Source organism: Carcharodon carcharias, chromosome 10 (genome assembly GCF_017639515.1).
Source record: "Carcharodon carcharias isolate sCarCar2 chromosome 10, sCarCar2.pri, whole genome shotgun sequence".
NCBI lineage: Eukaryota > Metazoa > Chordata > Chondrichthyes > Lamniformes > Lamnidae > Carcharodon > Carcharodon carcharias.
The window spans coordinates 29,091,928-29,113,624 of record NC_054476.1 but is presented as its reverse complement, the minus strand read 5'-3'; the positions used below and the strand labels follow the sequence as shown (position 1 = coordinate 29,113,624).

Here is a 21,697-nt window from a genome sequence, read left to right as displayed (position 1 = left end):
TTAACCAAGAATCTATCTAGTTCAGCTTTAAAAATATTCAAAGACTCTACTTCCACCGCTTTTTGAGGAAGCAAGTTCCAAAGTCTCACAACCCTGAGAGAAAAAAACTCTCTTCATCTCTGACTTAAATGAGTGACCTTTTTTTTTTAAACAGGGACCCCTAGTTCAGGATTCTCCCACAAGAGGAAACATCCTCTCCACATCCACCCTGTCAAGACCCCTCAGGATATTCAAGGTTTCATTTAAGTCACCTCTTACTCTTACTCTTCTAAATTCCAGTGGATACAAGCTGGAGTGGATATAACCCGTCCAGATTTTCCTCATGGGACAGTCTGCCCATTCCTGGTATTAGTCTAATAAACCTTCTCTGAACTGCTTCTAATGCATTTATATCTTTATTTAAGTAAGGAGACCAGTACTGTACTCAATACTCCAGATGTGGTTTCACCAATGCCCTGTGAAACTGAAGCATAACCTCCCTAGTTTTGTAATTAATTACCTTCACAATAAATGCCAACATTCAATTAGCTTTCCTAATTACCTGCTGCACCTGCATACTAACCTCTTCTGATTTATGCACTAGGCTACCCAGATCCCTCTAAATCTCAGAGCTCTGCCATCTCCCACCATTTAGATGATAAGCTTTTTTATTCTTCCTGCCAAAATGAACGATTTCACATTTTCCCACATTATTCTCCATTTGCCAGACCTTTTCCCACTCACTTAACCAATCTATGTCACTTTGTAGCCTCCTTATGTCCTCTTCACAATTTACTTTCCTACCTATCTTTGTGTCGTCAGCAAATCTAGCAACCATTCCTTCGGTCCTTTCATCCAAGTCATTTATATAAATGGTAAAAAATTGAGGCCCCAACACTGATCCCTGTAGCACACCACTCGTCATATCCTGCCAACCAGAAAAAGGCCCATTGATGCCAACTCTCTGCTTCATGTTGGCTATCCAATCTTCTATCCATGCCAATATATTACTTCTTTCACCATGAGCTTTTATTTTCTGCAGTAACCTTTGATGTGGCACTTCACAAAATGCCTTCTGGAAATCTAAGTACAGTACATCCACCTTTATCCACAGCACATGTGACTCCTTCAAAGGACCCCAATAAATTGGTTAAACATGATTTCCCTTTTACAAAACCATGTTGACTCTGCCTGATTGCCTTGAATTTTTCTAAATGCCCTGCTATAACATCTTTAATAATAGCTTCTAACATTTTCCCTATGACAGATGTTAGGCTAACTGGCCTGTAGTTTCCTGCTTTCTAACTCCCCCCATTTCTGAATATTTGCTATTTTCTAATCTAATGGAACCTTCTCCGAACCTAGGGAATTTTGGACAATTAAAGCCAGTGCATCATCTATCTCCCTAGCCACTTCTTTCAAGACCTTAGGACGAAGTCCATCCAGACTTGGGAATTTGTCAGCCTGCAGCCCCAACAATTTGTTTAATACCACTTACTTGGGGACTGTAATTTTCCTGGGTTCCTCCCTCCCTTCCATTTCCTGATTTACAGCTCTTTCTGGGATGTTCTTTGTGTCCTCTATAGTGAAGACTGAAGCAAAATAACTGTTTAATTCATTCGCCATCTCCCTATATTCCATTATCAATTCCACAGATGCACTTTCTATAGGACCAATGCTCACATTGTTAACCCTTTTCTTGCTTAAATATCTATAGAAACTCTTACTATCCATCCTTATGTTACTAGTTAGCTTTCTCTCATACTCTAAATTTTTCCCTCCTTACTAATCTTTTTGTCATCCTTTGCTGTTCTTCATATTCTTTCCAATCTTCTGACCTGCCACCCATCTTTGCACAATTACATGCTTTTTCTTTAAGCTTGATACTGTCTTTAACTTTTTTAGTCAGCCACGGATGGTGGGCCCCTACTTCAAATTTTTCTTTCTCATTGAAATGTACCTATTCTGTGTATTCTGAAATATACCTTTAAGTATCTGCCACTGAACCTCTATTGACCTATCCCTCAACCTCATTTGCCAGTTCCCTTTGGCTAGCTCTGCTTTCATACCCTCATAATTACCCTTACTTAAGTTTAAAATACTAGTTTTAGATGCACTCATTTCTCCCTCAAAATGAATGTAAAATTCAATGACTTTATGATAGCTGCTACCTAGGAGTCCCTAGGAGGTTATCAATCAATCCTATCTCATTGCTCAATACCTGGTCTAGTATAGCCTGCTCTCGGTCTGGTTCCAGAATATGCTGTTCTAAAAAACTATCCCAAAAACTTTCTATGAGCTCCTCATCTACACTACCTTTGCCCATTTGATTTTTCTAGTCTATATGTAGATTGAAGTCCTGCATGATTATCGCTGTACCTTTTTGGCAAGTTCCCATTATCTCTTCTTTTATACTCTGTCCTACCATGTAGTCACAATTAGGGGGTCTGTACACTATTCCCATAAGTGGCTTCTTGCCTTTATCATTTCTCATCTCAACACAAACTGCCTCTACATCCTGGTTTCCTGAACTTAGGTCATCCCTCTCTAATGTGCTAATACCATCATTAATTAACAAAGCCAGCCCTCCACATTTTCCTAACTTCCTGTTCTTCCTAAATGTCATGTACCCTTCAAATTTCAGGTCCCAATCTATGTCATCCTGTAGCCATGTCTCTGTAATGGCTATCAGATGGTACTTATTTATTTCTATTTGCGCCATCAGTTCATCTGTTTTGTTTCAAATGCTACATGCATTTAGATACAGAGCCTTTAGTTTTGTCCTTTTCTTATTTTTGTAGCATCCAGCCTTATCTGCTGATTTACTCTCAGAATTGTACTCTCTGTCCCTTCCTGTCACAGTCTGTTTATCATTTCCTATATTAATGTCATTCTCTACTCTCTGGTTTACCACATCTTCCCAGATTTGATCCCTTGCACCCACTATTCAGTTTAAAATGCTCTCTACTTCTCTAGTTATGCAGCTCGCGAGGACACCAGCCTTAGCACGGTTCAGGTGTAGACCGTCCCAATGGTACAAATCTACTTTCCCCAATACTGGTGTCAGTGCCCACAAACCACAAGCCACTTCTCCCACACCAGTCTTTGAGCCACACATTCATTTCTCTAATCTTATTTGTCCTATGCCAATTTGCACGTGGCTCAGGTAATAATCCAGAAACTATTACTTTTGAGGTTCTGCTTCTTAATTTGGTGCTTAGTCATATTGACTATGCAGAGCTTTCTTCCTCACAAACAAAAACAAAAAATGCTGGAAAAACTCAGTAGGTCTGACAGCATCTGTGGAGAAAAAGACAGAGTTAACGTTTCAAGTCCGTATGACTCTTCTTCAGAACTAAAGAGAAGTAAAAATATGGGGAAATATATACTGTTTAAGGGGGGTGGGACAGGTGAAGCTGGATAGAAGGCCAGTGGAGGCAAAGGAGAGATTGCAAAAGATGTTATAAACTAAAGGGCTGTTGATGGTGGTGATACTGACTAAAGGAGGTGCTAATGGTGACGTTAAGAGTGGAAAGCAGGATGAGCAAGTGACAGATGGCCCTAGTGGGGGTGGGATGGGGGGAGGGGTTGCTGTGGGAAAAAGATCGAAATAGGCTAAAAAGTTGGGAGAAAACAAGGAATAAAAATTGAAATAAATGTTAAAAATAATAATAATAAAAATAGGTGGTAAAAAAAATATAAAAATTAAAAAATAAATATTTGAGAAAAGGGGATCAAAAAGGGATGAGGATGGAGGAGCGAGTTCATGGTCTGAAGTTGTCAAACTCAATGTTAAGTCCGGAAGGCTGTAAAGTGCCTAGTCAGAAGATGAGGTGCTGTTCCTCCAGTTTGCGTTGAGCTTCACTGGAACATTGTAACAAGCCAAGGATGGACATGTGGGCATAACAGCAGGGTGGAGTGTTGAAATGGCAAGCGACAGGATGATCTGGGTCATGCTTGCAGACAGACCAAAGGTGTTCTGCAAAGTGGTCACCCAGTCTGCATTTGGTCTCTCCAATGTAGAGGAGACCACTGCTTCACTTGAAAGAAGTGTTTGGGCCCTTGAACGGTGAGGAGGGTCGAAGTAAAGGGGTGGGTGTTGCACCTTCTGCGATTGCATGGGAAGATGCCGTCGGAGGGGGTTGAGGTGTTGAGGGTGATGGAGGAGTGGACCAGGGTGTTCCGTACGGACCGTTCCCTTACCAGATGCTAGCTCCTTCCCCTGTAGTAGAGCAAGAACAAATTTCTATCGGGTGAGAAAGATAGAAAAAGGAAACAAACACATCCTTCCTACCCCACCTTTACTGAATTCCCCTCTCACCAAACTCCAAGTCTTCACTCAGTTAACTCAGCTGCATTCCATTTGCACTGAAGAACCCTGAATTTATAGCAAACGAAACTGGGGCTACAGAAATCAAATTCAACTAGTTAGCTAATTAACTACTCAGCTCCTACAGCTAAGAGTGAGCTTACCCTGTCTAAACTGCAACAAAGAAAGAACTTAGCCTGCTTAAACAGTACTTTTCGTTACTGTTAATTGGAGACTAGGTTAGATTGTAAGAGCAAAATTTAAGGTGGCACTATTTACATCTGTTTTGGTGTTAAGTGCTCTCAAAATACACATCCAACCAAAGAAAAGTTTGATAATCAAATTATTTACATTCTGCCAGAGATGGGATGGAAATGGTGAGCCCTTAAAACAATACATGGCAGCATTGTGGCAGTTGACTTCCATGTGTAAATTTGGCACACTAGCCAATTAACTAAGTCGTGACCAATTTATTGAAAAAATTCAATTCCATGAATTAGGGAACACCAACTCATGGAGGATGATGGTTTAATCTTGGAAAAAGCCACGACTTTGGCAGTACAAGTTGAATCTGCCATCCTTGATTGGAAGAAGTTACACAGAAATGCACCCTCAGACTTGGTCACAGGTAGAGCTTGCTTGACCAACTCAAGGATTACGGACAAAGAGACTTCAACAGGCTCATCAACACTCGCCATATAATGGCCAGGGTTCAAAAATGTGCCCAAATTATGAAGGTACCCATTGATTTACAACACCATGTCCAGCTCTACAAAAACATCAGCCTAAACAAGTTCACATTCTACATTGCCAAAGGCAGAACCTTCATGGAGATAAACCTGTTTAATAAGCCTGGCTTCAAGCTTAGCACCAGAACACACATTAACATGATCGATGACACTGACCTTGTTCACTGGTTTCCTTCCTTTTTTGCTGGATTTGGGGAGATTAAGGGGTACTGTCATGTTCCTTGCATCATCATGTCAATTCCACCGACAGCTGCTATTTGCAATCTATGCTGAAATGTCACAGGAGCTGAAATGACGTGAAGCAGACGGTATCATTGAGCTAATCAACTCATCTCCATGGACATCAAATCTAGTCATTGCATGACGCAAAGATGGAAAACTTAATCATGCACGACCTTAAGGCAGTCAACAAAACAATCATTCCACACAAGTATCCACTTGCTATGACACAAAAACTATCAATATCATTTCATGACTCACAGTCTTCACAAAGCTTGACATGCGACAGAGCTACCTTTGGGTACCACTAATAGAGAAAAGTCAATACCTTACAACTTTTGTCACTCACAGAGGTGTGTTTCGGTATCACAGAATGCCCTGTGGGCCAAGTTCAGCACCTAGCAATGAACATCGTTTCTTCAGTCTTATCAGACATTGAGGGATGCTCAAGCTTCTCAATAATATTATTGTCCATGGGAGGGACAAAGCAGAACATGCTCAGCAGTTATCAGCGGTTCTCATTCGACTCACACAACACAAGGACAAATGCACATGCGTGACATCCAAGATTGACTTTCTCAGACACAGAGTGACAGCAGCTGGAGTAAAGCTGACACACAACAATGTCAAAATTGTTCATGCATTTCAAACTCCATCTAATGTGAGAGTTGGCATCATTCCTCAGCATTAGCAACTTTTATCATAAATTCACTCCTAAGTACACAGAGACCATGGAGCATCTTTAAAAGCTACTGCAGAAAGATACACAATGGGAATGGACAATTATGCAGCAAACAGCGTTTGATATGTTCAAGATGAAGAAAGCATCTCTGCCAGCCCTCATGCATTTCAATCCACACATGGAAACGTACATCACAACAATTACATCAGGAAATGCAATTGGCTCTGTCCTCTCCCAGTACATTGAAGGCAGTGAATGACAAATCGTGTACTCAGCACGTCCATTGTCGGAAACTGAGTGCAAATACTCTACTGGAGAGCGGGAAGCGCTAGCCTGCATGCATCTAAGCTTGTGAACCTTGGCACATGGTGGAAAGTTCACTCTCTACACCAATTATCAAACGCTCATTACATTAGCCATGTCAGGATCTGGCTATTGACCTCTGTACATTTACAGATGGTCAGATCATCTTCATCAGTCCAGCTTCAAAATCTCATCGCCTCCCCCAACCCTCCCACATGGTGCTTCTCTCCCTGACCCTCCCATTTGCAGCCCCTCTCCCTCACTTGCTCCCTCCCTCTCACTTTCCATCTCCTGAGCCCTCGCTCACAGGAAGGTTTCACAAGAGAGAAGCAGCAAGCTAGAGTGAGGTGATGAGCAGGAGTGGCAGCTGAAGAATGGTAGCGAGAGGGAGTGGTGGTGAGAGGGGAGGCAGTGAGCGGGAGGGAGGCAGTGAGCAGGAGGGAGGCAGCAAGCAGGAGGATCGGGGAGAGAGGTGGCAAGCTGGAGTTGGGAAGAGGCGGATAGGAGGTAAGTTGAAAGAGTTAATGAGTTATTAAGTGTTAGTAAATTAAATGTTAGCAAGTTATTAAGAATTAGCAAGAGATTTTTGGGCCAGTTAATATAACTGATATAGTCATTCTGCTGCAGTTGGTTTTTCTAAGGAACATTTATCCAAAGGACATTTGACACATTAAAAATGCAAGGGCATTTTTAGGGAGTTTGTGAAAAGTTTTTGATTTCTAACCCAGATCTCCTTCTGATAATGCAAAGGTTCTTATGAAATTATCTTATGTGATATGTTAAATCATGCATACTACTGTTGTATGATGTGTGTACCTGCCTGCCATTGTAATTTAAAGTGGGACTGGAGAATAGCACCATCTAGTATAGTATGATGTATGGAATCACATGGTAGTAGACTTGTAGAACACTCTGGAAGGCACCTACATGGCAGTAGCAGCACCATGCATGGAAGTGACTAGGATCTGTACATAATTAAAGATCAACAATAAATGGTTCATGTCTAAACATACAAATCTCAAGATCTCAATGATGAGACACCAAATGAACTCATAACACAACAACTACCTTTCCCCAATTTAATTTTGTATGCATTATGAGAGACAGTTTACTTTAAAAAGGGTGACCTGGTTTATTACTTCATATTTCATCAATTTTTAATCTAAAAAAAAACTAGGTGGAATAAATGCCACTACTTCCCCCAAAACTATTTCAACAGTCACTCTCTAGTCATTCTCACATCTAGGGTTTCATTCTCTCTTCACCACAACACTCTCTTCTCCAGTTCCCAGATGTAGTTTTGCCCTTCAATGTTCACTCAATTTATAAGCGCTGTGGACCAAATTTTTGTCTGGATGCAGATCAAGGGGTTACTCAGTACCAATGCTTATCTGTTCAATGACAACACAGAGACGCTTGATAGTGAGCAGACCAGGATATTTCAACGACAGTGATTATGAGGACACATTTCCTTTTCCTTTTCGCAAAAGGCCAAACTTAAAAATTTTTGCAGAAGAAATCCGGTTTTCCTCCGTATTCCCTAACCACTTTCAAATGCCCTTTTCAGAGGTTGGGAATGCCTGTTGTGTGAAATGCACATCCATCCCCACTGACATGTTGTTCCCCAGTATAAATTAGGGGCAAAAATCGCATTTCCTAACTACAGTCATTTTCATCAGGATCCATGCAATTAGCAAACTGAAAAAAATGTGCCAGGCCGGAAAGAGTTCATGAGTAAAGTGCAATAACTTTCTGCAACTTTTAAACCATCAAACGCTACCTGCAAGCAAGTTGAGTGCCAGACAGGAAGGGAGGAATGGAAGAAGGATTCCCTTATAGCCACACCCTGAACACTAGCAAGAGGAACCCCTGTGCCTTCAAACTCAGCTTCCTGAGTATTAAAAAAAAGGCAGTTTTAAATTCTGCAGTCTAGAATGGGAGCAGCCCGATCCCGTCAGTGGTACATACAATCACAGGTGGAGCAACAGCAATAGCCTGAAATACCTTACTCGCCACATGCATGACTCCAAGGCAAGGAGGCACCATAACATCAACTGCCTGTGCAATTCCTAACTTGAGGTGAAGCATCCACCCTTAGCAGCCATCCTACCGTCACCAAGTACCATCCATCTCTCTTCCACCCCCTACCGCACCCCCCACTTCCCCCCCGCCAACCCAGGAAGGAAATGCAGCTAGCTGCTCAATTGTAATCACTGGCATTCTTGCCATAGCTATTGCCCTCTCCTCTGCAAGTCTGATGTCCTTCAGGTTTGGTGGCCCAAACTCGGTCCCCACCATCTCCCCCAGGTTGTGGACCCTATTCTCCAAAAGGCAAGGGTGGAAAGGGTGAAGTGTAGGCTCAACAAGACATGATACTTGGAAATGATTTCAAGGTATCTCACATGACTGTCCACCAATTTCCGCCATTCACATGACCATAGGTTGCTTCCACCTGGTCATGGATATTCACTGCTGCTGCTCTGCTGAGCATCGTGCACACTGTGCATACACAAGCCAGCCATGCTGGCCATAAAAACTAACAAATGCCTCTCTTATGTATGGTAGTTAAGTGGTTATGGTACTGAACTTAAAACCTAGAGGTCATGAATTCAAATGCCATCATGGTAAACTTAAAATTGAGTTGGGTAAATCTGATCGTTTGTAGACTAGTACATTACCATGTCAATGGCTGTGGGGCTGCAGGTGGTATTCTTTCTTCCTCTTACACATCTTCCACACCTATGATAACTCTGCAAAAATATATACTATAAATAGATTATTTTTGTTTCTACTGATGGTGCACTTCTGCACATTACCTTGATATTGGTGCAGATAGCAAAATTCATTCTGCACATGAATGGAAAAAATTAGAGGGAGAAACTGCTGCCAACCATTCCTAAGCTGTCACTGCTATCCAACAAGGATGTCAGAGCGAAAGAAATCGCAAAGCGACAAGGTAAAACAAAAGTGTACTTTGACAAGCAAACACGTGCAAGGAAACCATGATTTGAATTTGGAGATTAGGTTCAAAGGGTCAAATTACAACAACAAGCTCGCATCATTTCTATCAGGACCAAAGCAGATCAAGAGGTTACTCAGTACCAATGCTTATCTGTTCGATGACCACACAGAGACGCTTGATAGCGAGCAGACCAGGATATTTCAATGACAGTGATTATGATGACACATTTCCTTTTCTGATGAGTGACCATCTGCCTCATCAAGATGATCAAGCGGAACCACATCCTCAAATTCATTAATATCTGTGCCATCATCAATGACCTTCATATTTCAAAGGCTATTTTTGTATTTAGAGAAAATTATCAATCTGAACTGTAAGAAATGACTCAATGTACATATGTTTGTTGTTCAGGATGGTTTAATTTAAAATAAAGTCTTTTAATTTTACAAAGGGGGAAGAGACAGGTTCGGTTGTTTGGTGTTTGATTGTATGTGTCTGTTGACTGCTCACTGTGCTGTGTGCTGTTAGTCAAGTCTGTGGGTGTGGTTAGAGAAACTGAAAGCAAGCTGTAAGCCTGAGAAAGACATTTTAGATCCATTGAGATTAAGTTCCTCTCTACATACACAACTGGTGAGTGACATCTCTGCATATCTCTGAGGCTCAAAACACAATAGGAACAATCCCCGTCTCTCTAGTCTCTGCAACTAACTGATGTCACTCATCCCTAATATCATTCTAGTAAATCTCCTTCACACCCTCTCCAAGGCCTACAGAATATAGATCATTATCACTCACAATTGAATGAAAACTTCCCAGCAGAATAGCTTTCAAAGGAAAAAGCAAAACACTGCGGATGCTGGAATTCTGAAATGAAAACAAAAATGCTGGACATGCTCAACAGGTCTAGCAGCATCTGTGGGGAGAGAAAAACAGAGTTAATGTTTCAGGTCAGTGACCTTTCATCAGAACTGATACTGCTAACCTCACACTTTCCCCATACAGAGAAATACAGACCATTGCCCAGAAGCAGCAGCAGAAGACAACTCAAAAATTTATTGTCTGAATTGGGCTTCACCAGAAAGGCTGTCATTCATTGCTCTTGCCTTAACCTTGAGAAAATGGTGGTGTTGAGCCTCCTTCTGGAAAGCAATGTATCCTTAATAAACCTTAATAAAAAATTCAAAATGCAGAGATTCTTATGATTGTGAAATCTCATCTATCACATCCTATCTGTCAAACAAGGATATTAAGGGTTAAGGAACCATGCATATATATGGAGTTAAGTCACAGATCAGCGATGATGTAATGGTGGAACAGGCGCAAAGCATTAAAAAGTGTACTCCTGTTTCTTTGTTACTCTTCCCACGTTGCAGAACTTTGTCTACTGTACACGGTTAGACAATATATCCTTAGACCACTGTCTTTGGGGCATAAAAACAACAAAATTGTCCTGGCATGTCCTCATTTTTCCCTTGTCTATTTAAATGGTTTATTGAGATCAGATTGCAATAAATCACTAGTGAGAATATGTTCCAACCATCTCCACAATGTGGCACATTCATATACCAATGCAGCACTCAACCGAGCTATCCTGGGGCCATTGTTTCTTTTTGAACCTTACCAACAGTTTGCTAAGAGCAATATAAGTTGGTTACCTAAAGTTTAGATGGCCATTAAATGAATTCTCATCCTGTGTTTAAATCTCTCCATGGCTTTGCCCCTCCCTATCTCTGCAATGCCTGCTACCTCTGCAACTCACCAAGACCCCTGCACTCTTCCAAATCTGGCCTCTTAAGCATCCTTATTTTAATAAGCTTTGAAATTCCCTCCCTAAACCTTTCTGCCTCTCTACCACTGTCTCCTCCTTTAGATGCCCCTTATAACTACCTGCTTAACCAAACTTGTGATCACCTGCCCTAGTATCTCTTCATGTGGATTGGTGTCAAATTTGGTTTGACAGTACTCCTGTGAAGCACCTTGAGTCATTTCACTGCGTTAAAAGTGCTATACAAATTCATGTTATTATTGTTGTTGAATGGAGAAGCCAATTAAAGCAAGGAAAAAGGTATGACTTTCAGGGAATATAAGTATCAAAAGAGATTACTTTAACAAACAAACATTTAGGTCTTCCAATCATTACTTTTTGCCCCACAAATGTGCAACACCTTGAGGTGTAATGTGTTAACCATGTGCTAGATGCAATTATATAGTTGGTCATTCCAGCCAAAGAAAATTCCCTGAAACTGCTAGCTTTCAAAGGTTAATTGCATTGGTAAGACAATGAATATTTCACTTTGCATCTGACCAATGTTGTATTTTGATCTGGCAATGCTCAGCATGGACATTGCAGAGGATGGAAGAGATCGTTCTGTTCCTCTTCACTAATAACCGCCCTCTTGATTTGCACGAAATGTATAACTTTGCAATAGCAGTTTTTCAATAGTTCAGTATTTACGCCTAAAACTACCATCCCATTTTAAGATAAAAACAAAATACTGGAAATCCAAAATAAAAGTAGAAAATACTGGAAATACTTAGCAGGTCTGACTACATCTGTGAAGAGAGAAACAAAGGCTGTCAGACATTTGAATATTTCCAACATATTCTGTTTTTAAAGTTTCAATAGCTATTTCTTGAGAAATGCTGTTTTTGCACTTTGGGTGCCAGAATCAGGAAAAAATCGAGACATCCCAGAAAACCTGTTGATGTAAGTCAATGTCTAACTTTAGAATCCTAGACAACGTTTTGTCACTTTGAATGCCTTTATACTGCAACAAATTTCCCCTATTCCCTCAAAGAAAATTCCACATTTTACCTTTTCCATATCTCATAAACCTTTTCTTAACCTTCCCTATTCCCATAGTTGACAAAATGGATTCTGTTCCTCTTTCCTCAAAAACCTGACCTTGTCTAATGTGTGATGCACCATGTCTTACAAATTTGCCTAATTACATTCATAAACTTTGTTCACAGTAAATGGAAGAGTAAAAAAATGGTGCTGCTTCAATTTGTTTTGACGGTCTGAATTGTCCAAGGAATCTCAATGAAGGCAATTTATTTATGTTTGGAATGTGGGTATCACTGGAAAAGCTGGCCAGTAATAACTGAGTATTAATAATATCTCCTTTTCACTTCTGCATTTAATAGGTAAGTGCATATATATCCCTAGCAAAAAGAATATCAAACATGCATCTAAACTCTCATGTTCAATGTAGCAATGTAAAGCCACACATTAATCATTAATCCTACACCACTGCAAGTAAAAGAGAGCACTTTACCCACATTCTAGAAGTTTGGAAAGCACAAGCTATCAAGGAGTTCAGCCAAGACTTCTCACAGAGGAATGTTGATTATATAGAATAAACAGCCACGCTGTGCAAAAAGAAAACTGTAGATGTATTCAAATTACAGCTTGACATATTTTTGACTCACAAGAGAATAGAGGGATGGAATCAAAGCTCTATGATAAGATAAGGGAAGCCAGATGCAGGGTTGGGAACATGAAGAATTTAGAATAGTGATAGCAGAGATGTTTTATTTGCAATGTAAGGATGGGATTAAAAATGAGACTTATGCAGTGATCTGAACTACAATGGAAAGAACCAGGTGGCCAAATGCTCTCTGCACAGAAGATAGTGCACACAAATAATTGAGGTTGGCTACTTTTTCTCCCATTAGTAACACCAAGGGTGGGATTTTGCCCTCGTTGGGGCGGGTTCGGCGGAGCAGGCGGGGGCGAGGGGGAGCGGTCAGGAAGCCGGCTGCCACCCGCGATCAGGCCCTGACCATAATTTCATGCTGGCGGGTCAAATAAGGCCTGCCCAGAATGAAACGCACGTTGCAGCGCTCAGCTGAGGCACAACGCTGCCTCAGGGAGCTGAAGATTTAAAAAATTAAAAATAAATAATTTTGAAATGTTAAAAAAACATGTTCCCTCATGTGACTCTGTCATATGAGCAGCGACACGTTATGAATGAAATTTAACCATCTTTATTTAATTTTTATTTGCTGTTGGAAAACCTCGTCCTGCCAGTGGATGAGATTTTCTAAAAAATCCAAAGGCCACTTGGCATTTTCACCTGCCCGCCAACCATAAGGTTAGACGGGCAGTGAAAAATTGAACGTAATTATTACTTTATTGGCCTTACTCAGCCTTTTACTTGCTGGCGGGCGCTGTCGACTCCCGTGTGCACCCGCTGACTGGAATATCGCACAAGTGTGCGATGATGTTGGGATGCTCAGCCAACGTTCATTTGGATCGGGACGAGCAAATAATTCTGGCCCAGAAGTAAAACAGAATGAGAAACTTACCAAGTAAGTTCTTGCCATTGTAACCTCAGAAGAAAAACCCACAATAATGATTGTAATAACATTAATAATTGGAGAACACCCTCCCTCCCTCAATGCTTTCACAGAAAAAGCAATGACATTGAACTGCAGACAGGGTGGATGGGAAAAAAAATCAAATGCTCCTCTTCTCAGTGCATCATGTGATCTATTCTTATGCATTCTAACAAATCATTGAATACTTTTCTTCGGTTCGCATTTACGGTACAGCACAGAAGGATGCCATTCTGCCCATCAAGTCTATGCCAGCACTTTTGAAAAGCAATCCAGATAGTCTCACCCCTTGGTTCTTTGCCCATATCCCTGCAATTGTTTTCTCCTGCAGACTTTTATCCAATTCCCTTTTGAAAGTGACTAATGAAACTGCTTTAGGCAGTGCATTCCAAATTCTCTATTAGTGACACCAGACCTACAAATGCATAGGTGAGACAGAATGACAAACTTATCATCTAGAACAAAGTCAGTCAATCTGTAACATAGACTAGGCTTATATTCCCACACGTACAGGAGATTTAAGAGTGAACTAATTGAGGTGTTTAAGGTGATTAAAGAATTTGATAGAATAAATGGAAAGCAGAAGCTCAGAGTGGGACAACAATGACTGAGTGTGATGAGGAACGAGTGCTAAGTCAGGAATTTGCTACACGTGGGAACTCAGTGCAGAGGGGAAAAGATGCTGCTTTTTATACTCTTTTTAGCCTCTGTAGCTGGTGAATGTTCTTCTTTTGTCCCCAAGTTAGGAGGCTTGTTATTACTTTAGCCATGTAAATGAACAACTGATTGACTAATTAAATAAATGACGTTAGACAGATATGGCATGGATGGTGGTGTGCTGTGACTGTAACGTGTTGGATTGTGGGGATCTGTGCAATGCATCGCAGTCCCAGGCAACCATTTCTGTGGTTTTTGTTTGTTGCTTGAGTACCTGCTGCTCAGAGTTGCTGAACTGGAGTCTGAGTTGTGGACACTGTGGAGTATTAGGAGGGAGATAGTTACCTGGATACTTTGTTCCAGGAGTCACACCTGGTAAAATTTAGAGTTGGTCAATGGTCAGGGAGGTATGGGGATCCAGCAAGTTGTGATGGAGGAGTCTCAGCCCCTGACTTTATCCAACAGGTATGGGGTGCTTGCTACCTGTGCGAATGAGGAGAGGGACTGCATGGATGAGCGAACTGACTGTGACACCATAGTGTAGGATGCCATTCAAGTAGGGTGAGCAAAAGAAACATGGTAGCAATAGGAGACACTATAGTAAGGAGGATAGATACTACTTGCTACAGCTGCCACCGGAAGCTCTTAAGGTTGTGTTGCCTGCCCAGTGCCAGGGTTAAGGGCATCTCCTTGCGGCTAGAGACAAGCTTGGAGTGGGAGGGGGAGGATCCAATTGATATGGTCCACATAGGAATCAACAACATAAGTGGAACTTGGAATGATGTTTTACTGAGAGAGTTTGAAGAGATATGGTCGAAATGAAATGCAGAACATCAAAGGTAGTCATCTCTTCATTGTTACCTGAGCCACATGTCAATTGACATGGGTCAATTAGATTAGGGAATTAAATGTGTGACTGAAAGAATGATGTCGGAAGAAGCATATAAGATCCTGAACGGCATCGACAAGGTGGACACGGAAAGGAAGCTTCCTCTTGTAGGTGAGTCCAGAACTAGGGGGCACTTTTAAAATTAGGGGTTGCCCATTTAGGACAAAGATGAGGAGAAATTCTTTCTCTCAGAGGGTTGTGCAACTCTCTGCCTCAGAAGACAGTGGAGGCGGGGTTGCTGAATAATTTTAAGGCAGAGGTAGATAGATTCTTGTTAGGCAAGGGAATCAAAGGTTGTTGGAGGTAGATGGGGATGTGGATGTTTCCCCTTGTGAGGCATTCTAGATTGAGAGGCCATAGTTTTAGGCTAAAAGGTGGTAGGTGAGGAGGAATTACTTCTCTCAATGGGCTGTGAATCAGTGAAATTCACTACCTCAGAGTGCAGTGGATGCCAGGACGCTGACTAAATTTAAGGAGGAGATAGACAGATTTTTAATTAGTAATGGGTTGGAAGGTTATGGGAAGAGGGCGGGAAATTAGAGTTAAGGCTGAAATGAGATCAGTCATGATCGTATTGAATGGTGGGGCAGGCTCGAGGGGCTGAATTGCCTACTCCTGCTCCTAGTTCTTATGTTCTTAAGATAGGGTTTTAAACTAACAGAGGAGAGGGAGGGTTCAGGTGAGGGGAAATTTAGAAATCCAAAGAGAAAAGTTTAGGTGATAGAACAGTGCAGTGATGTGGATAAAGACAAGCAGAGTGGGACAAGAAGTGACAGAGAGTTTAATGTAATTCAGCAATTAAAGCCCATGCAGGGAATAGTCATAAAAAATGAAATTAAAAGGTTTTTATCTGAATGCATGAATGCACCGTAACAGTGTTCAAAATACATGGGGGCAGCGGTCAAATTTGCCCTTGAAAGCTGCCAAAACGCCCAGGAAAATTCAATCACAGGGGTGCATGGAAGTGACAGGATCTGTGAAGAGCTGTTCCTCCAATCACAGGCTGATTCGCTTCCATACTTGTTGCTGATAGGCAGCAGCAAACTTGGGAGAATGATAGTCTGTGATTGGAGGAGCAGCAATAGTGGGAAAGTGAGTGGCAGCGCATCAGCCTGAATCCTGGGCATCAGAGTGACAGTGGTGAGAGAGGCCACAGGAGAAGAAAGACTGCCTGCCAGAAAAAAATATAAATGAGAGCAATCTAGTCAGGAATATTAAAATAGATTATAAGAGCTTTTACAAGTATATAAAAAGGAAGAGAGTAGCTAAGGTAAACATTGGTACCCTAGAAGCAGAGACAGGAGAAATTATCCTGGGGAATAAGGAAAGGGCAGAGACATTGAAAAAATATTTTGTATAGGTCTTCACAGTGGAACACAGGTGTTGCATACAGAAATAGAGGTTAACCTATGTGCTAAAAAGAGTAAAGAAATTAAGGTAATTAATATCAGCAGAGAAAAGATATTGGAGAAACTTAAGAGACTAAAATTTGACAAATCCCTGGGATCCTCAGGTTCTAAGAGATAGCTGCAAAGGTAGTGAATGGCCTCACTATGATTTTTGAAAATCCCCTAGATTCTGGAACGGTCCCAGCAGGTTGGAAGTTAGCAAATATAACATTCCGATTCAAGAAAGGAGGGAGAGAGAAAACAGGGAACTAAAGGCCAGTCAGACTGACATCAGTCATAGGGAAAAAGCTGGAATCTATTATTAAGGAAGTCTTAACGATGCACTTCAAAAACCATAGTATGAACAGACAATGTCAAACTGGTTTTATGAAAGGGAATTCCTGTTTGGGAAATTTATTAGAGTTTTTTGATTATATGACTAGTAGGGTAGATAAAGGGAACCAGTAGATGTAGTATACCTGGATTTTCAAAAGGCCTTCGATAAGGTGCACAACAAAACGTTAACACACAAGATAAGGGCTCCTGGAGTTAGTGGTAATATATTAACATGGACAAGAAGAAAAGAGTAGGCATAAATGAGTCATTGCGAAGTTGCTCAGCAGTGACTAGTAAGTAGAGTGTTGCAAGGATCAGCGCTGGGGCCTCAGCTATTTACCTTTTATATTAATGACCCAAAGAGACAGACAGCAATGTAACTAAGTTTGCTGATTATTCAAAACTATATGGAAATGTAACTTGTGAGGAGGACACAGAGAGGCTGCAAAGAGATATAGATAGGTTAAGTGGGTGGGCAACAAGATGGCAGATGGAGTATAATGTTGGTAAGTGTGATGCTATTCACTTTGATCATAAGAATAGAAAACCAGAATAATTTTTAAAAGGCATGAAACTAGTAAATATTGATGTTCAGAGAAACTTGGGTGTGCTCGTACAAGGAACCCAGGAAGTTAGCATGCAAGTCCAGCAAGCAATCAGGAAGGCCAATGGCATGATGAACTTTATTGCAAGGGGATTGAAGTACAGGAATAAAAAAGTCTTGTTACAGCTGTACAGGGCTTTGGTGATACCACACTTGGAGTACTGTGCGCAGCTTTGGTCTCCATATTTAAGGAAGGATATGGAGGCAGTACAACAAATGTTCACTGGGCTAGTCCCTGGAATGAGAAGGTTGCCCTGTGATGAAAGGCTAAGTAAATTGCGCTTATATTATCTGGAGTTTAGAAGAATGAGAAGTGAACTCATTGAAACATACAGATTCTGAAGGGGCTTGACAGGGTTGACATTGAGAGGTTGTTTCTAACAGCTGGGGAATCTAGAACGTGGGGGCAAGATAAGGGGTTGATCATTTAGTCTCAGGATACGGGGTTGACCATTTGGAACTGAGATGAGAAAGGTCTTCACTCAAAGGGCTGTGAATCTTTGGGATTATCTACCCTAAGGGTTATGGATGTTCCATTTATATTAAAGGTTGGGATAGACAGACTTTTGGTTTCTTAGGGAATCGAGGGATACGGGGAATGAGTAGGAAAGTGAAGCTGAAGCCCTAGATCATCTATAATTGTATTGAACGGTGGCTTGACAGGCCAAATGGTCTTCTTCCTGCTTCTATCCCGTGTGTTCTTGTAAGGATGTCCAGAATAAGGGGGCATAATACTAAAATTAGAACTGGGCCATTCAGGGGTGATGTCAGGAAACATTTCTTCACACATGGCTAGTTGAAAACTCTCCCTGTAAAAAGCTGTTGAGGCTGGGGGTCAATGGAAAATGTCAAAACTGAGAGCAGTAGATTTATGTTTTCAGGGTATTCAGCAATAATAGAACCAAGATGTGTAAATGGAGTTAAGATACAGATCAGCCATTGAATGATGGAGCAGGGCCAAAGGATGGGATAGCATCCTCCTTTTCCTATGTTCCTAAGAATCCCATATTGAGTTGGACTCATCCCTGCTAACTAAGTTGGATTTTGCCCCAAGTGTCAGAATGTGAAAAGGCTATATGCTTTGATATATGAAGCTATCCAGGTGTCCTTGCAAAGTAGTTTTAAATATTAGTGTTTTCCTTTGGAACTCGCTCATCTATTAAGTGCAAGATCCATAAAAGCTATTTGTACTGAAGAAACAGCCAGTAATTTTAAAGCCTAATCCATGATTTATATTTCAGTTGTGGCTTTTGATGGGTGACAACACATGTGACATGCAGGTCACATGTGTATTCCTTTAAAAATGGATTATCAAACAATGAACCTCCTTTCCAATCTGCCATATTCTTATATTTATGGGTTGCTTACCCAAACAGGGTGTGAAATGCAGGAAATTACAATCACACCTTTTCTTATAGCGAAGGTTGAAATATGTCCAAGATTGGCAGTTTGGTATATTCTTATATTGTGAGTTGTCCTGCATGGTTAGAGTTAATTTTTCATGTTTTTTTTTCTAGTTTTGCCACCTATAGGGACATTCACTCCTTTAGATGACCCTGACTTTTTTCACTTAACATCAGTGGAATTCTACTGTGCACTCCCAAGATTTTTTTAACTCTCTTTGCAAATGACTTTTTAGTAAAACTGCCAAAAAATGACATTGAATGAGAGATGCAATTACCTCACAGCACTTTATCTATGTTGCAATATCAAAGTAATGGTTTACACTGTGTTGCGGGGGGAACACACACTGCATCCTTTCAATGCCCTAATCCTAAACCTTTGTAATTATAGAGCCTGGGACTAACTCTCAGGTGTAGTTCAGCAATTCACTGACATTTAAACTTCCCAGAGCAGGGGAGAATGTAACATGTTGATTCTAGCTGTTATTGATTTATGGCTATAAAGCCAATCTGCGCCCGGCATAAGGCATCGTTCCATCAGAATGGTGCAATTTATATTTACTACTCCTCTTAGGAGTGACACTTGTAAGATCATTCACTCGTAAATTATTTGTCAATTCAGTTTAACTTGCATGGCAGCCTTAGAGAAACGAAATGGCCTCTATATTTAAAATGCATATTATATCAAAATCTAGGTCACTAATGTTGGAATCGTCAAAATATGCACTCGTGGCAAATGGCCAGTCATTCAAGCACACAACCACTTACTGCTAACTTTGACAACTAACTTTGACAATGCACTTTTATGTCCTCTACTAAAGTACAACTGGAAACTTGGTTTTATCTGCTCGAGGAGTTGCAGTGAACAAACTTCTGCTGATACAATTACAGTAAATAGACTTACAATAATACAGCTATAGTATATAAACTTAAAATCACCAGTCACAGAGTAAACTTAACAATTATACAGTTAGATAAAATGTCCTTATAAACATACGGTTACAGTAACTGGCTTTACAATTACACATGTACAGTAAATAACCACAGACTCACACATGTACAGTAACCAGCCTTACAACCATACAGTCACTTAAAATGGCCTTACAAACACACAGTGCTTGATTTTAATTCTGAGAAAGCTGTAGCTGGACAGAGAGCTGATAGTGCGTGGGAAATCCAGAAGTTCAGCTCATCTGTCAGTAGCTTTTCTAACTCAGCCACCTCATTATCGTTTTACTTCTGGGTTCTCATCTAACAAATGTCAAAGGTATGCATATCGGTATACTTGGTTATATTGTTAATTTTCTGTGGTCTATTTGAAGCACATAAATATTATTATTTTGCACCACTTTCCTGCCTTAACTATTTTTAGTCACTGGGTGGAAGTGGCCTTTTCAGTTGTTCAACGATGAAAGGGAAGACAGGAATTGACAGTGACCAATAAGGGGCTGTGAAAGGGGTGGTTAGTTAGTTTGCGGGACTGCTTTGAGTTAGTACCATTGCAGGCAGGGGCAGTAAAGTGGTTTTTTTATGTAGCTGTTAGATGGGTGCAGTAAGTGGCGGAATTTAAGTGAACCTCACACTAATGAGAGCATCCCAGGCAACAATGTGCACCGTTGCTGATGGATTACCCACAACATCTTCCACTTCCTCATCTTCCTCCCCGTCAGAAGAGGCCCTGTGCTCTGCATTTTCTTCTTCCTGCAAGCCCAAACGTCACTGCTATGCAATGCTGTGCAGAGCACAGCAAACCATATTCGTTCCGGAGACCTTGGTTGGCAAATACTGAAGGGTAATTCCAGATCTGTGTCGGCAGGCAAAACACATCTTCAGGCATCTGATGCTTTGGTTGATGACACATTGGCAGTGATATGGCATACATTGCATTGCTCCTGTGCCATATTCCCTGAGTTTCTGAAAGGTGTCAGCAGCCTCATTTTAAGTGGGTATCCCTTGTCTCTGGAAACTCTACTTCCAAGTGTGAAGAAATCAGGGAGGATGTCAGCAAGACAAAAGCATCATGGCAGCTACCCAGGAACCTTGCACATATCTACATAAAGATCGACTTGTAGTTGCACGTTAGCTGCACATTGATGGAGTGGAAGCCCTTGCAATTGCCAAATACTCCTGGGTGACCTGGGGGCTGCTTCAATTGCTGTGTGTGCAGTCAGTGACACCATGCATCTCTGTGAAGCCAGCCAGAACTGTGATCATGAACGCATCATCACAGGCAAGGTTAACATTATTGACAGCCCTGACCAACTATCCATCTATCGCCTTGCTCGTGCTTTTGTGAGCTGCCAACTGGGAGATTGTGTAAATGTCTCTGGCAGATCTTTGGAAGGATCCAGAGACAAAAACATTGAAGGTGGTGATGACTTTGACAGTCACTGGTAAAGTGTGGCCACCTGGGTCCAGTTGGCAACAATTCTTGTTCTAGCAGGTTGAAATGTCTGCCACCACTTCACTTGACATCCTGAGCCTTCTGTGACACAGGTGTTCAGACATAATGAAGAAACTTATCCTCTGTTTTGATGAGGTTTCACCATGTTTTGGGGCGTCTCCACGTTTCAGCGTGTCTTGATGAGGTTTTGCTTATTCTACGAGTGACTTGAGATAGTCGGTATATAGTTTTTCTTGGAACTGTTTATTAAGAACTAGTTACGAAGACCTCAGGGTAAGCACATGGTTTCCTGGACACAGACTGCCCTGCGTTCTAATTTTTTGGAGCCCCTTGGTCATCTGACTCTTGTTGTCATGCTTACATCACCTTTAACATCATTGTCTCATTAACATAACCATTAACCCTTCACTCTACATCTCCCAAGTATAATCTCAAACCTGTTACATCCTTTTGTGAAACTATCTACATTACC

At 41.1% G+C, this 21,697-nt stretch overlaps 1 long non-coding RNA gene across 3 annotated transcripts in view; it reads right to left on the bottom strand.

Moving 5' to 3' along the window:
• The window catches only part of LOC121283244, a 98,999-nt gene that overhangs the window by 39,396 nt on the left and 37,906 nt on the right, over positions 1–21,697 (bottom strand). For all 3 annotated transcript variants that reach the window (XR_005944215.1, XR_005944216.1, XR_005944214.1), the window contains exon 2: positions 5,194–5,323. This is a non-coding gene — a long non-coding RNA (uncharacterized LOC121283244). The remainder of the gene's footprint in view (positions 1–5,193; positions 5,324–21,697) is intronic.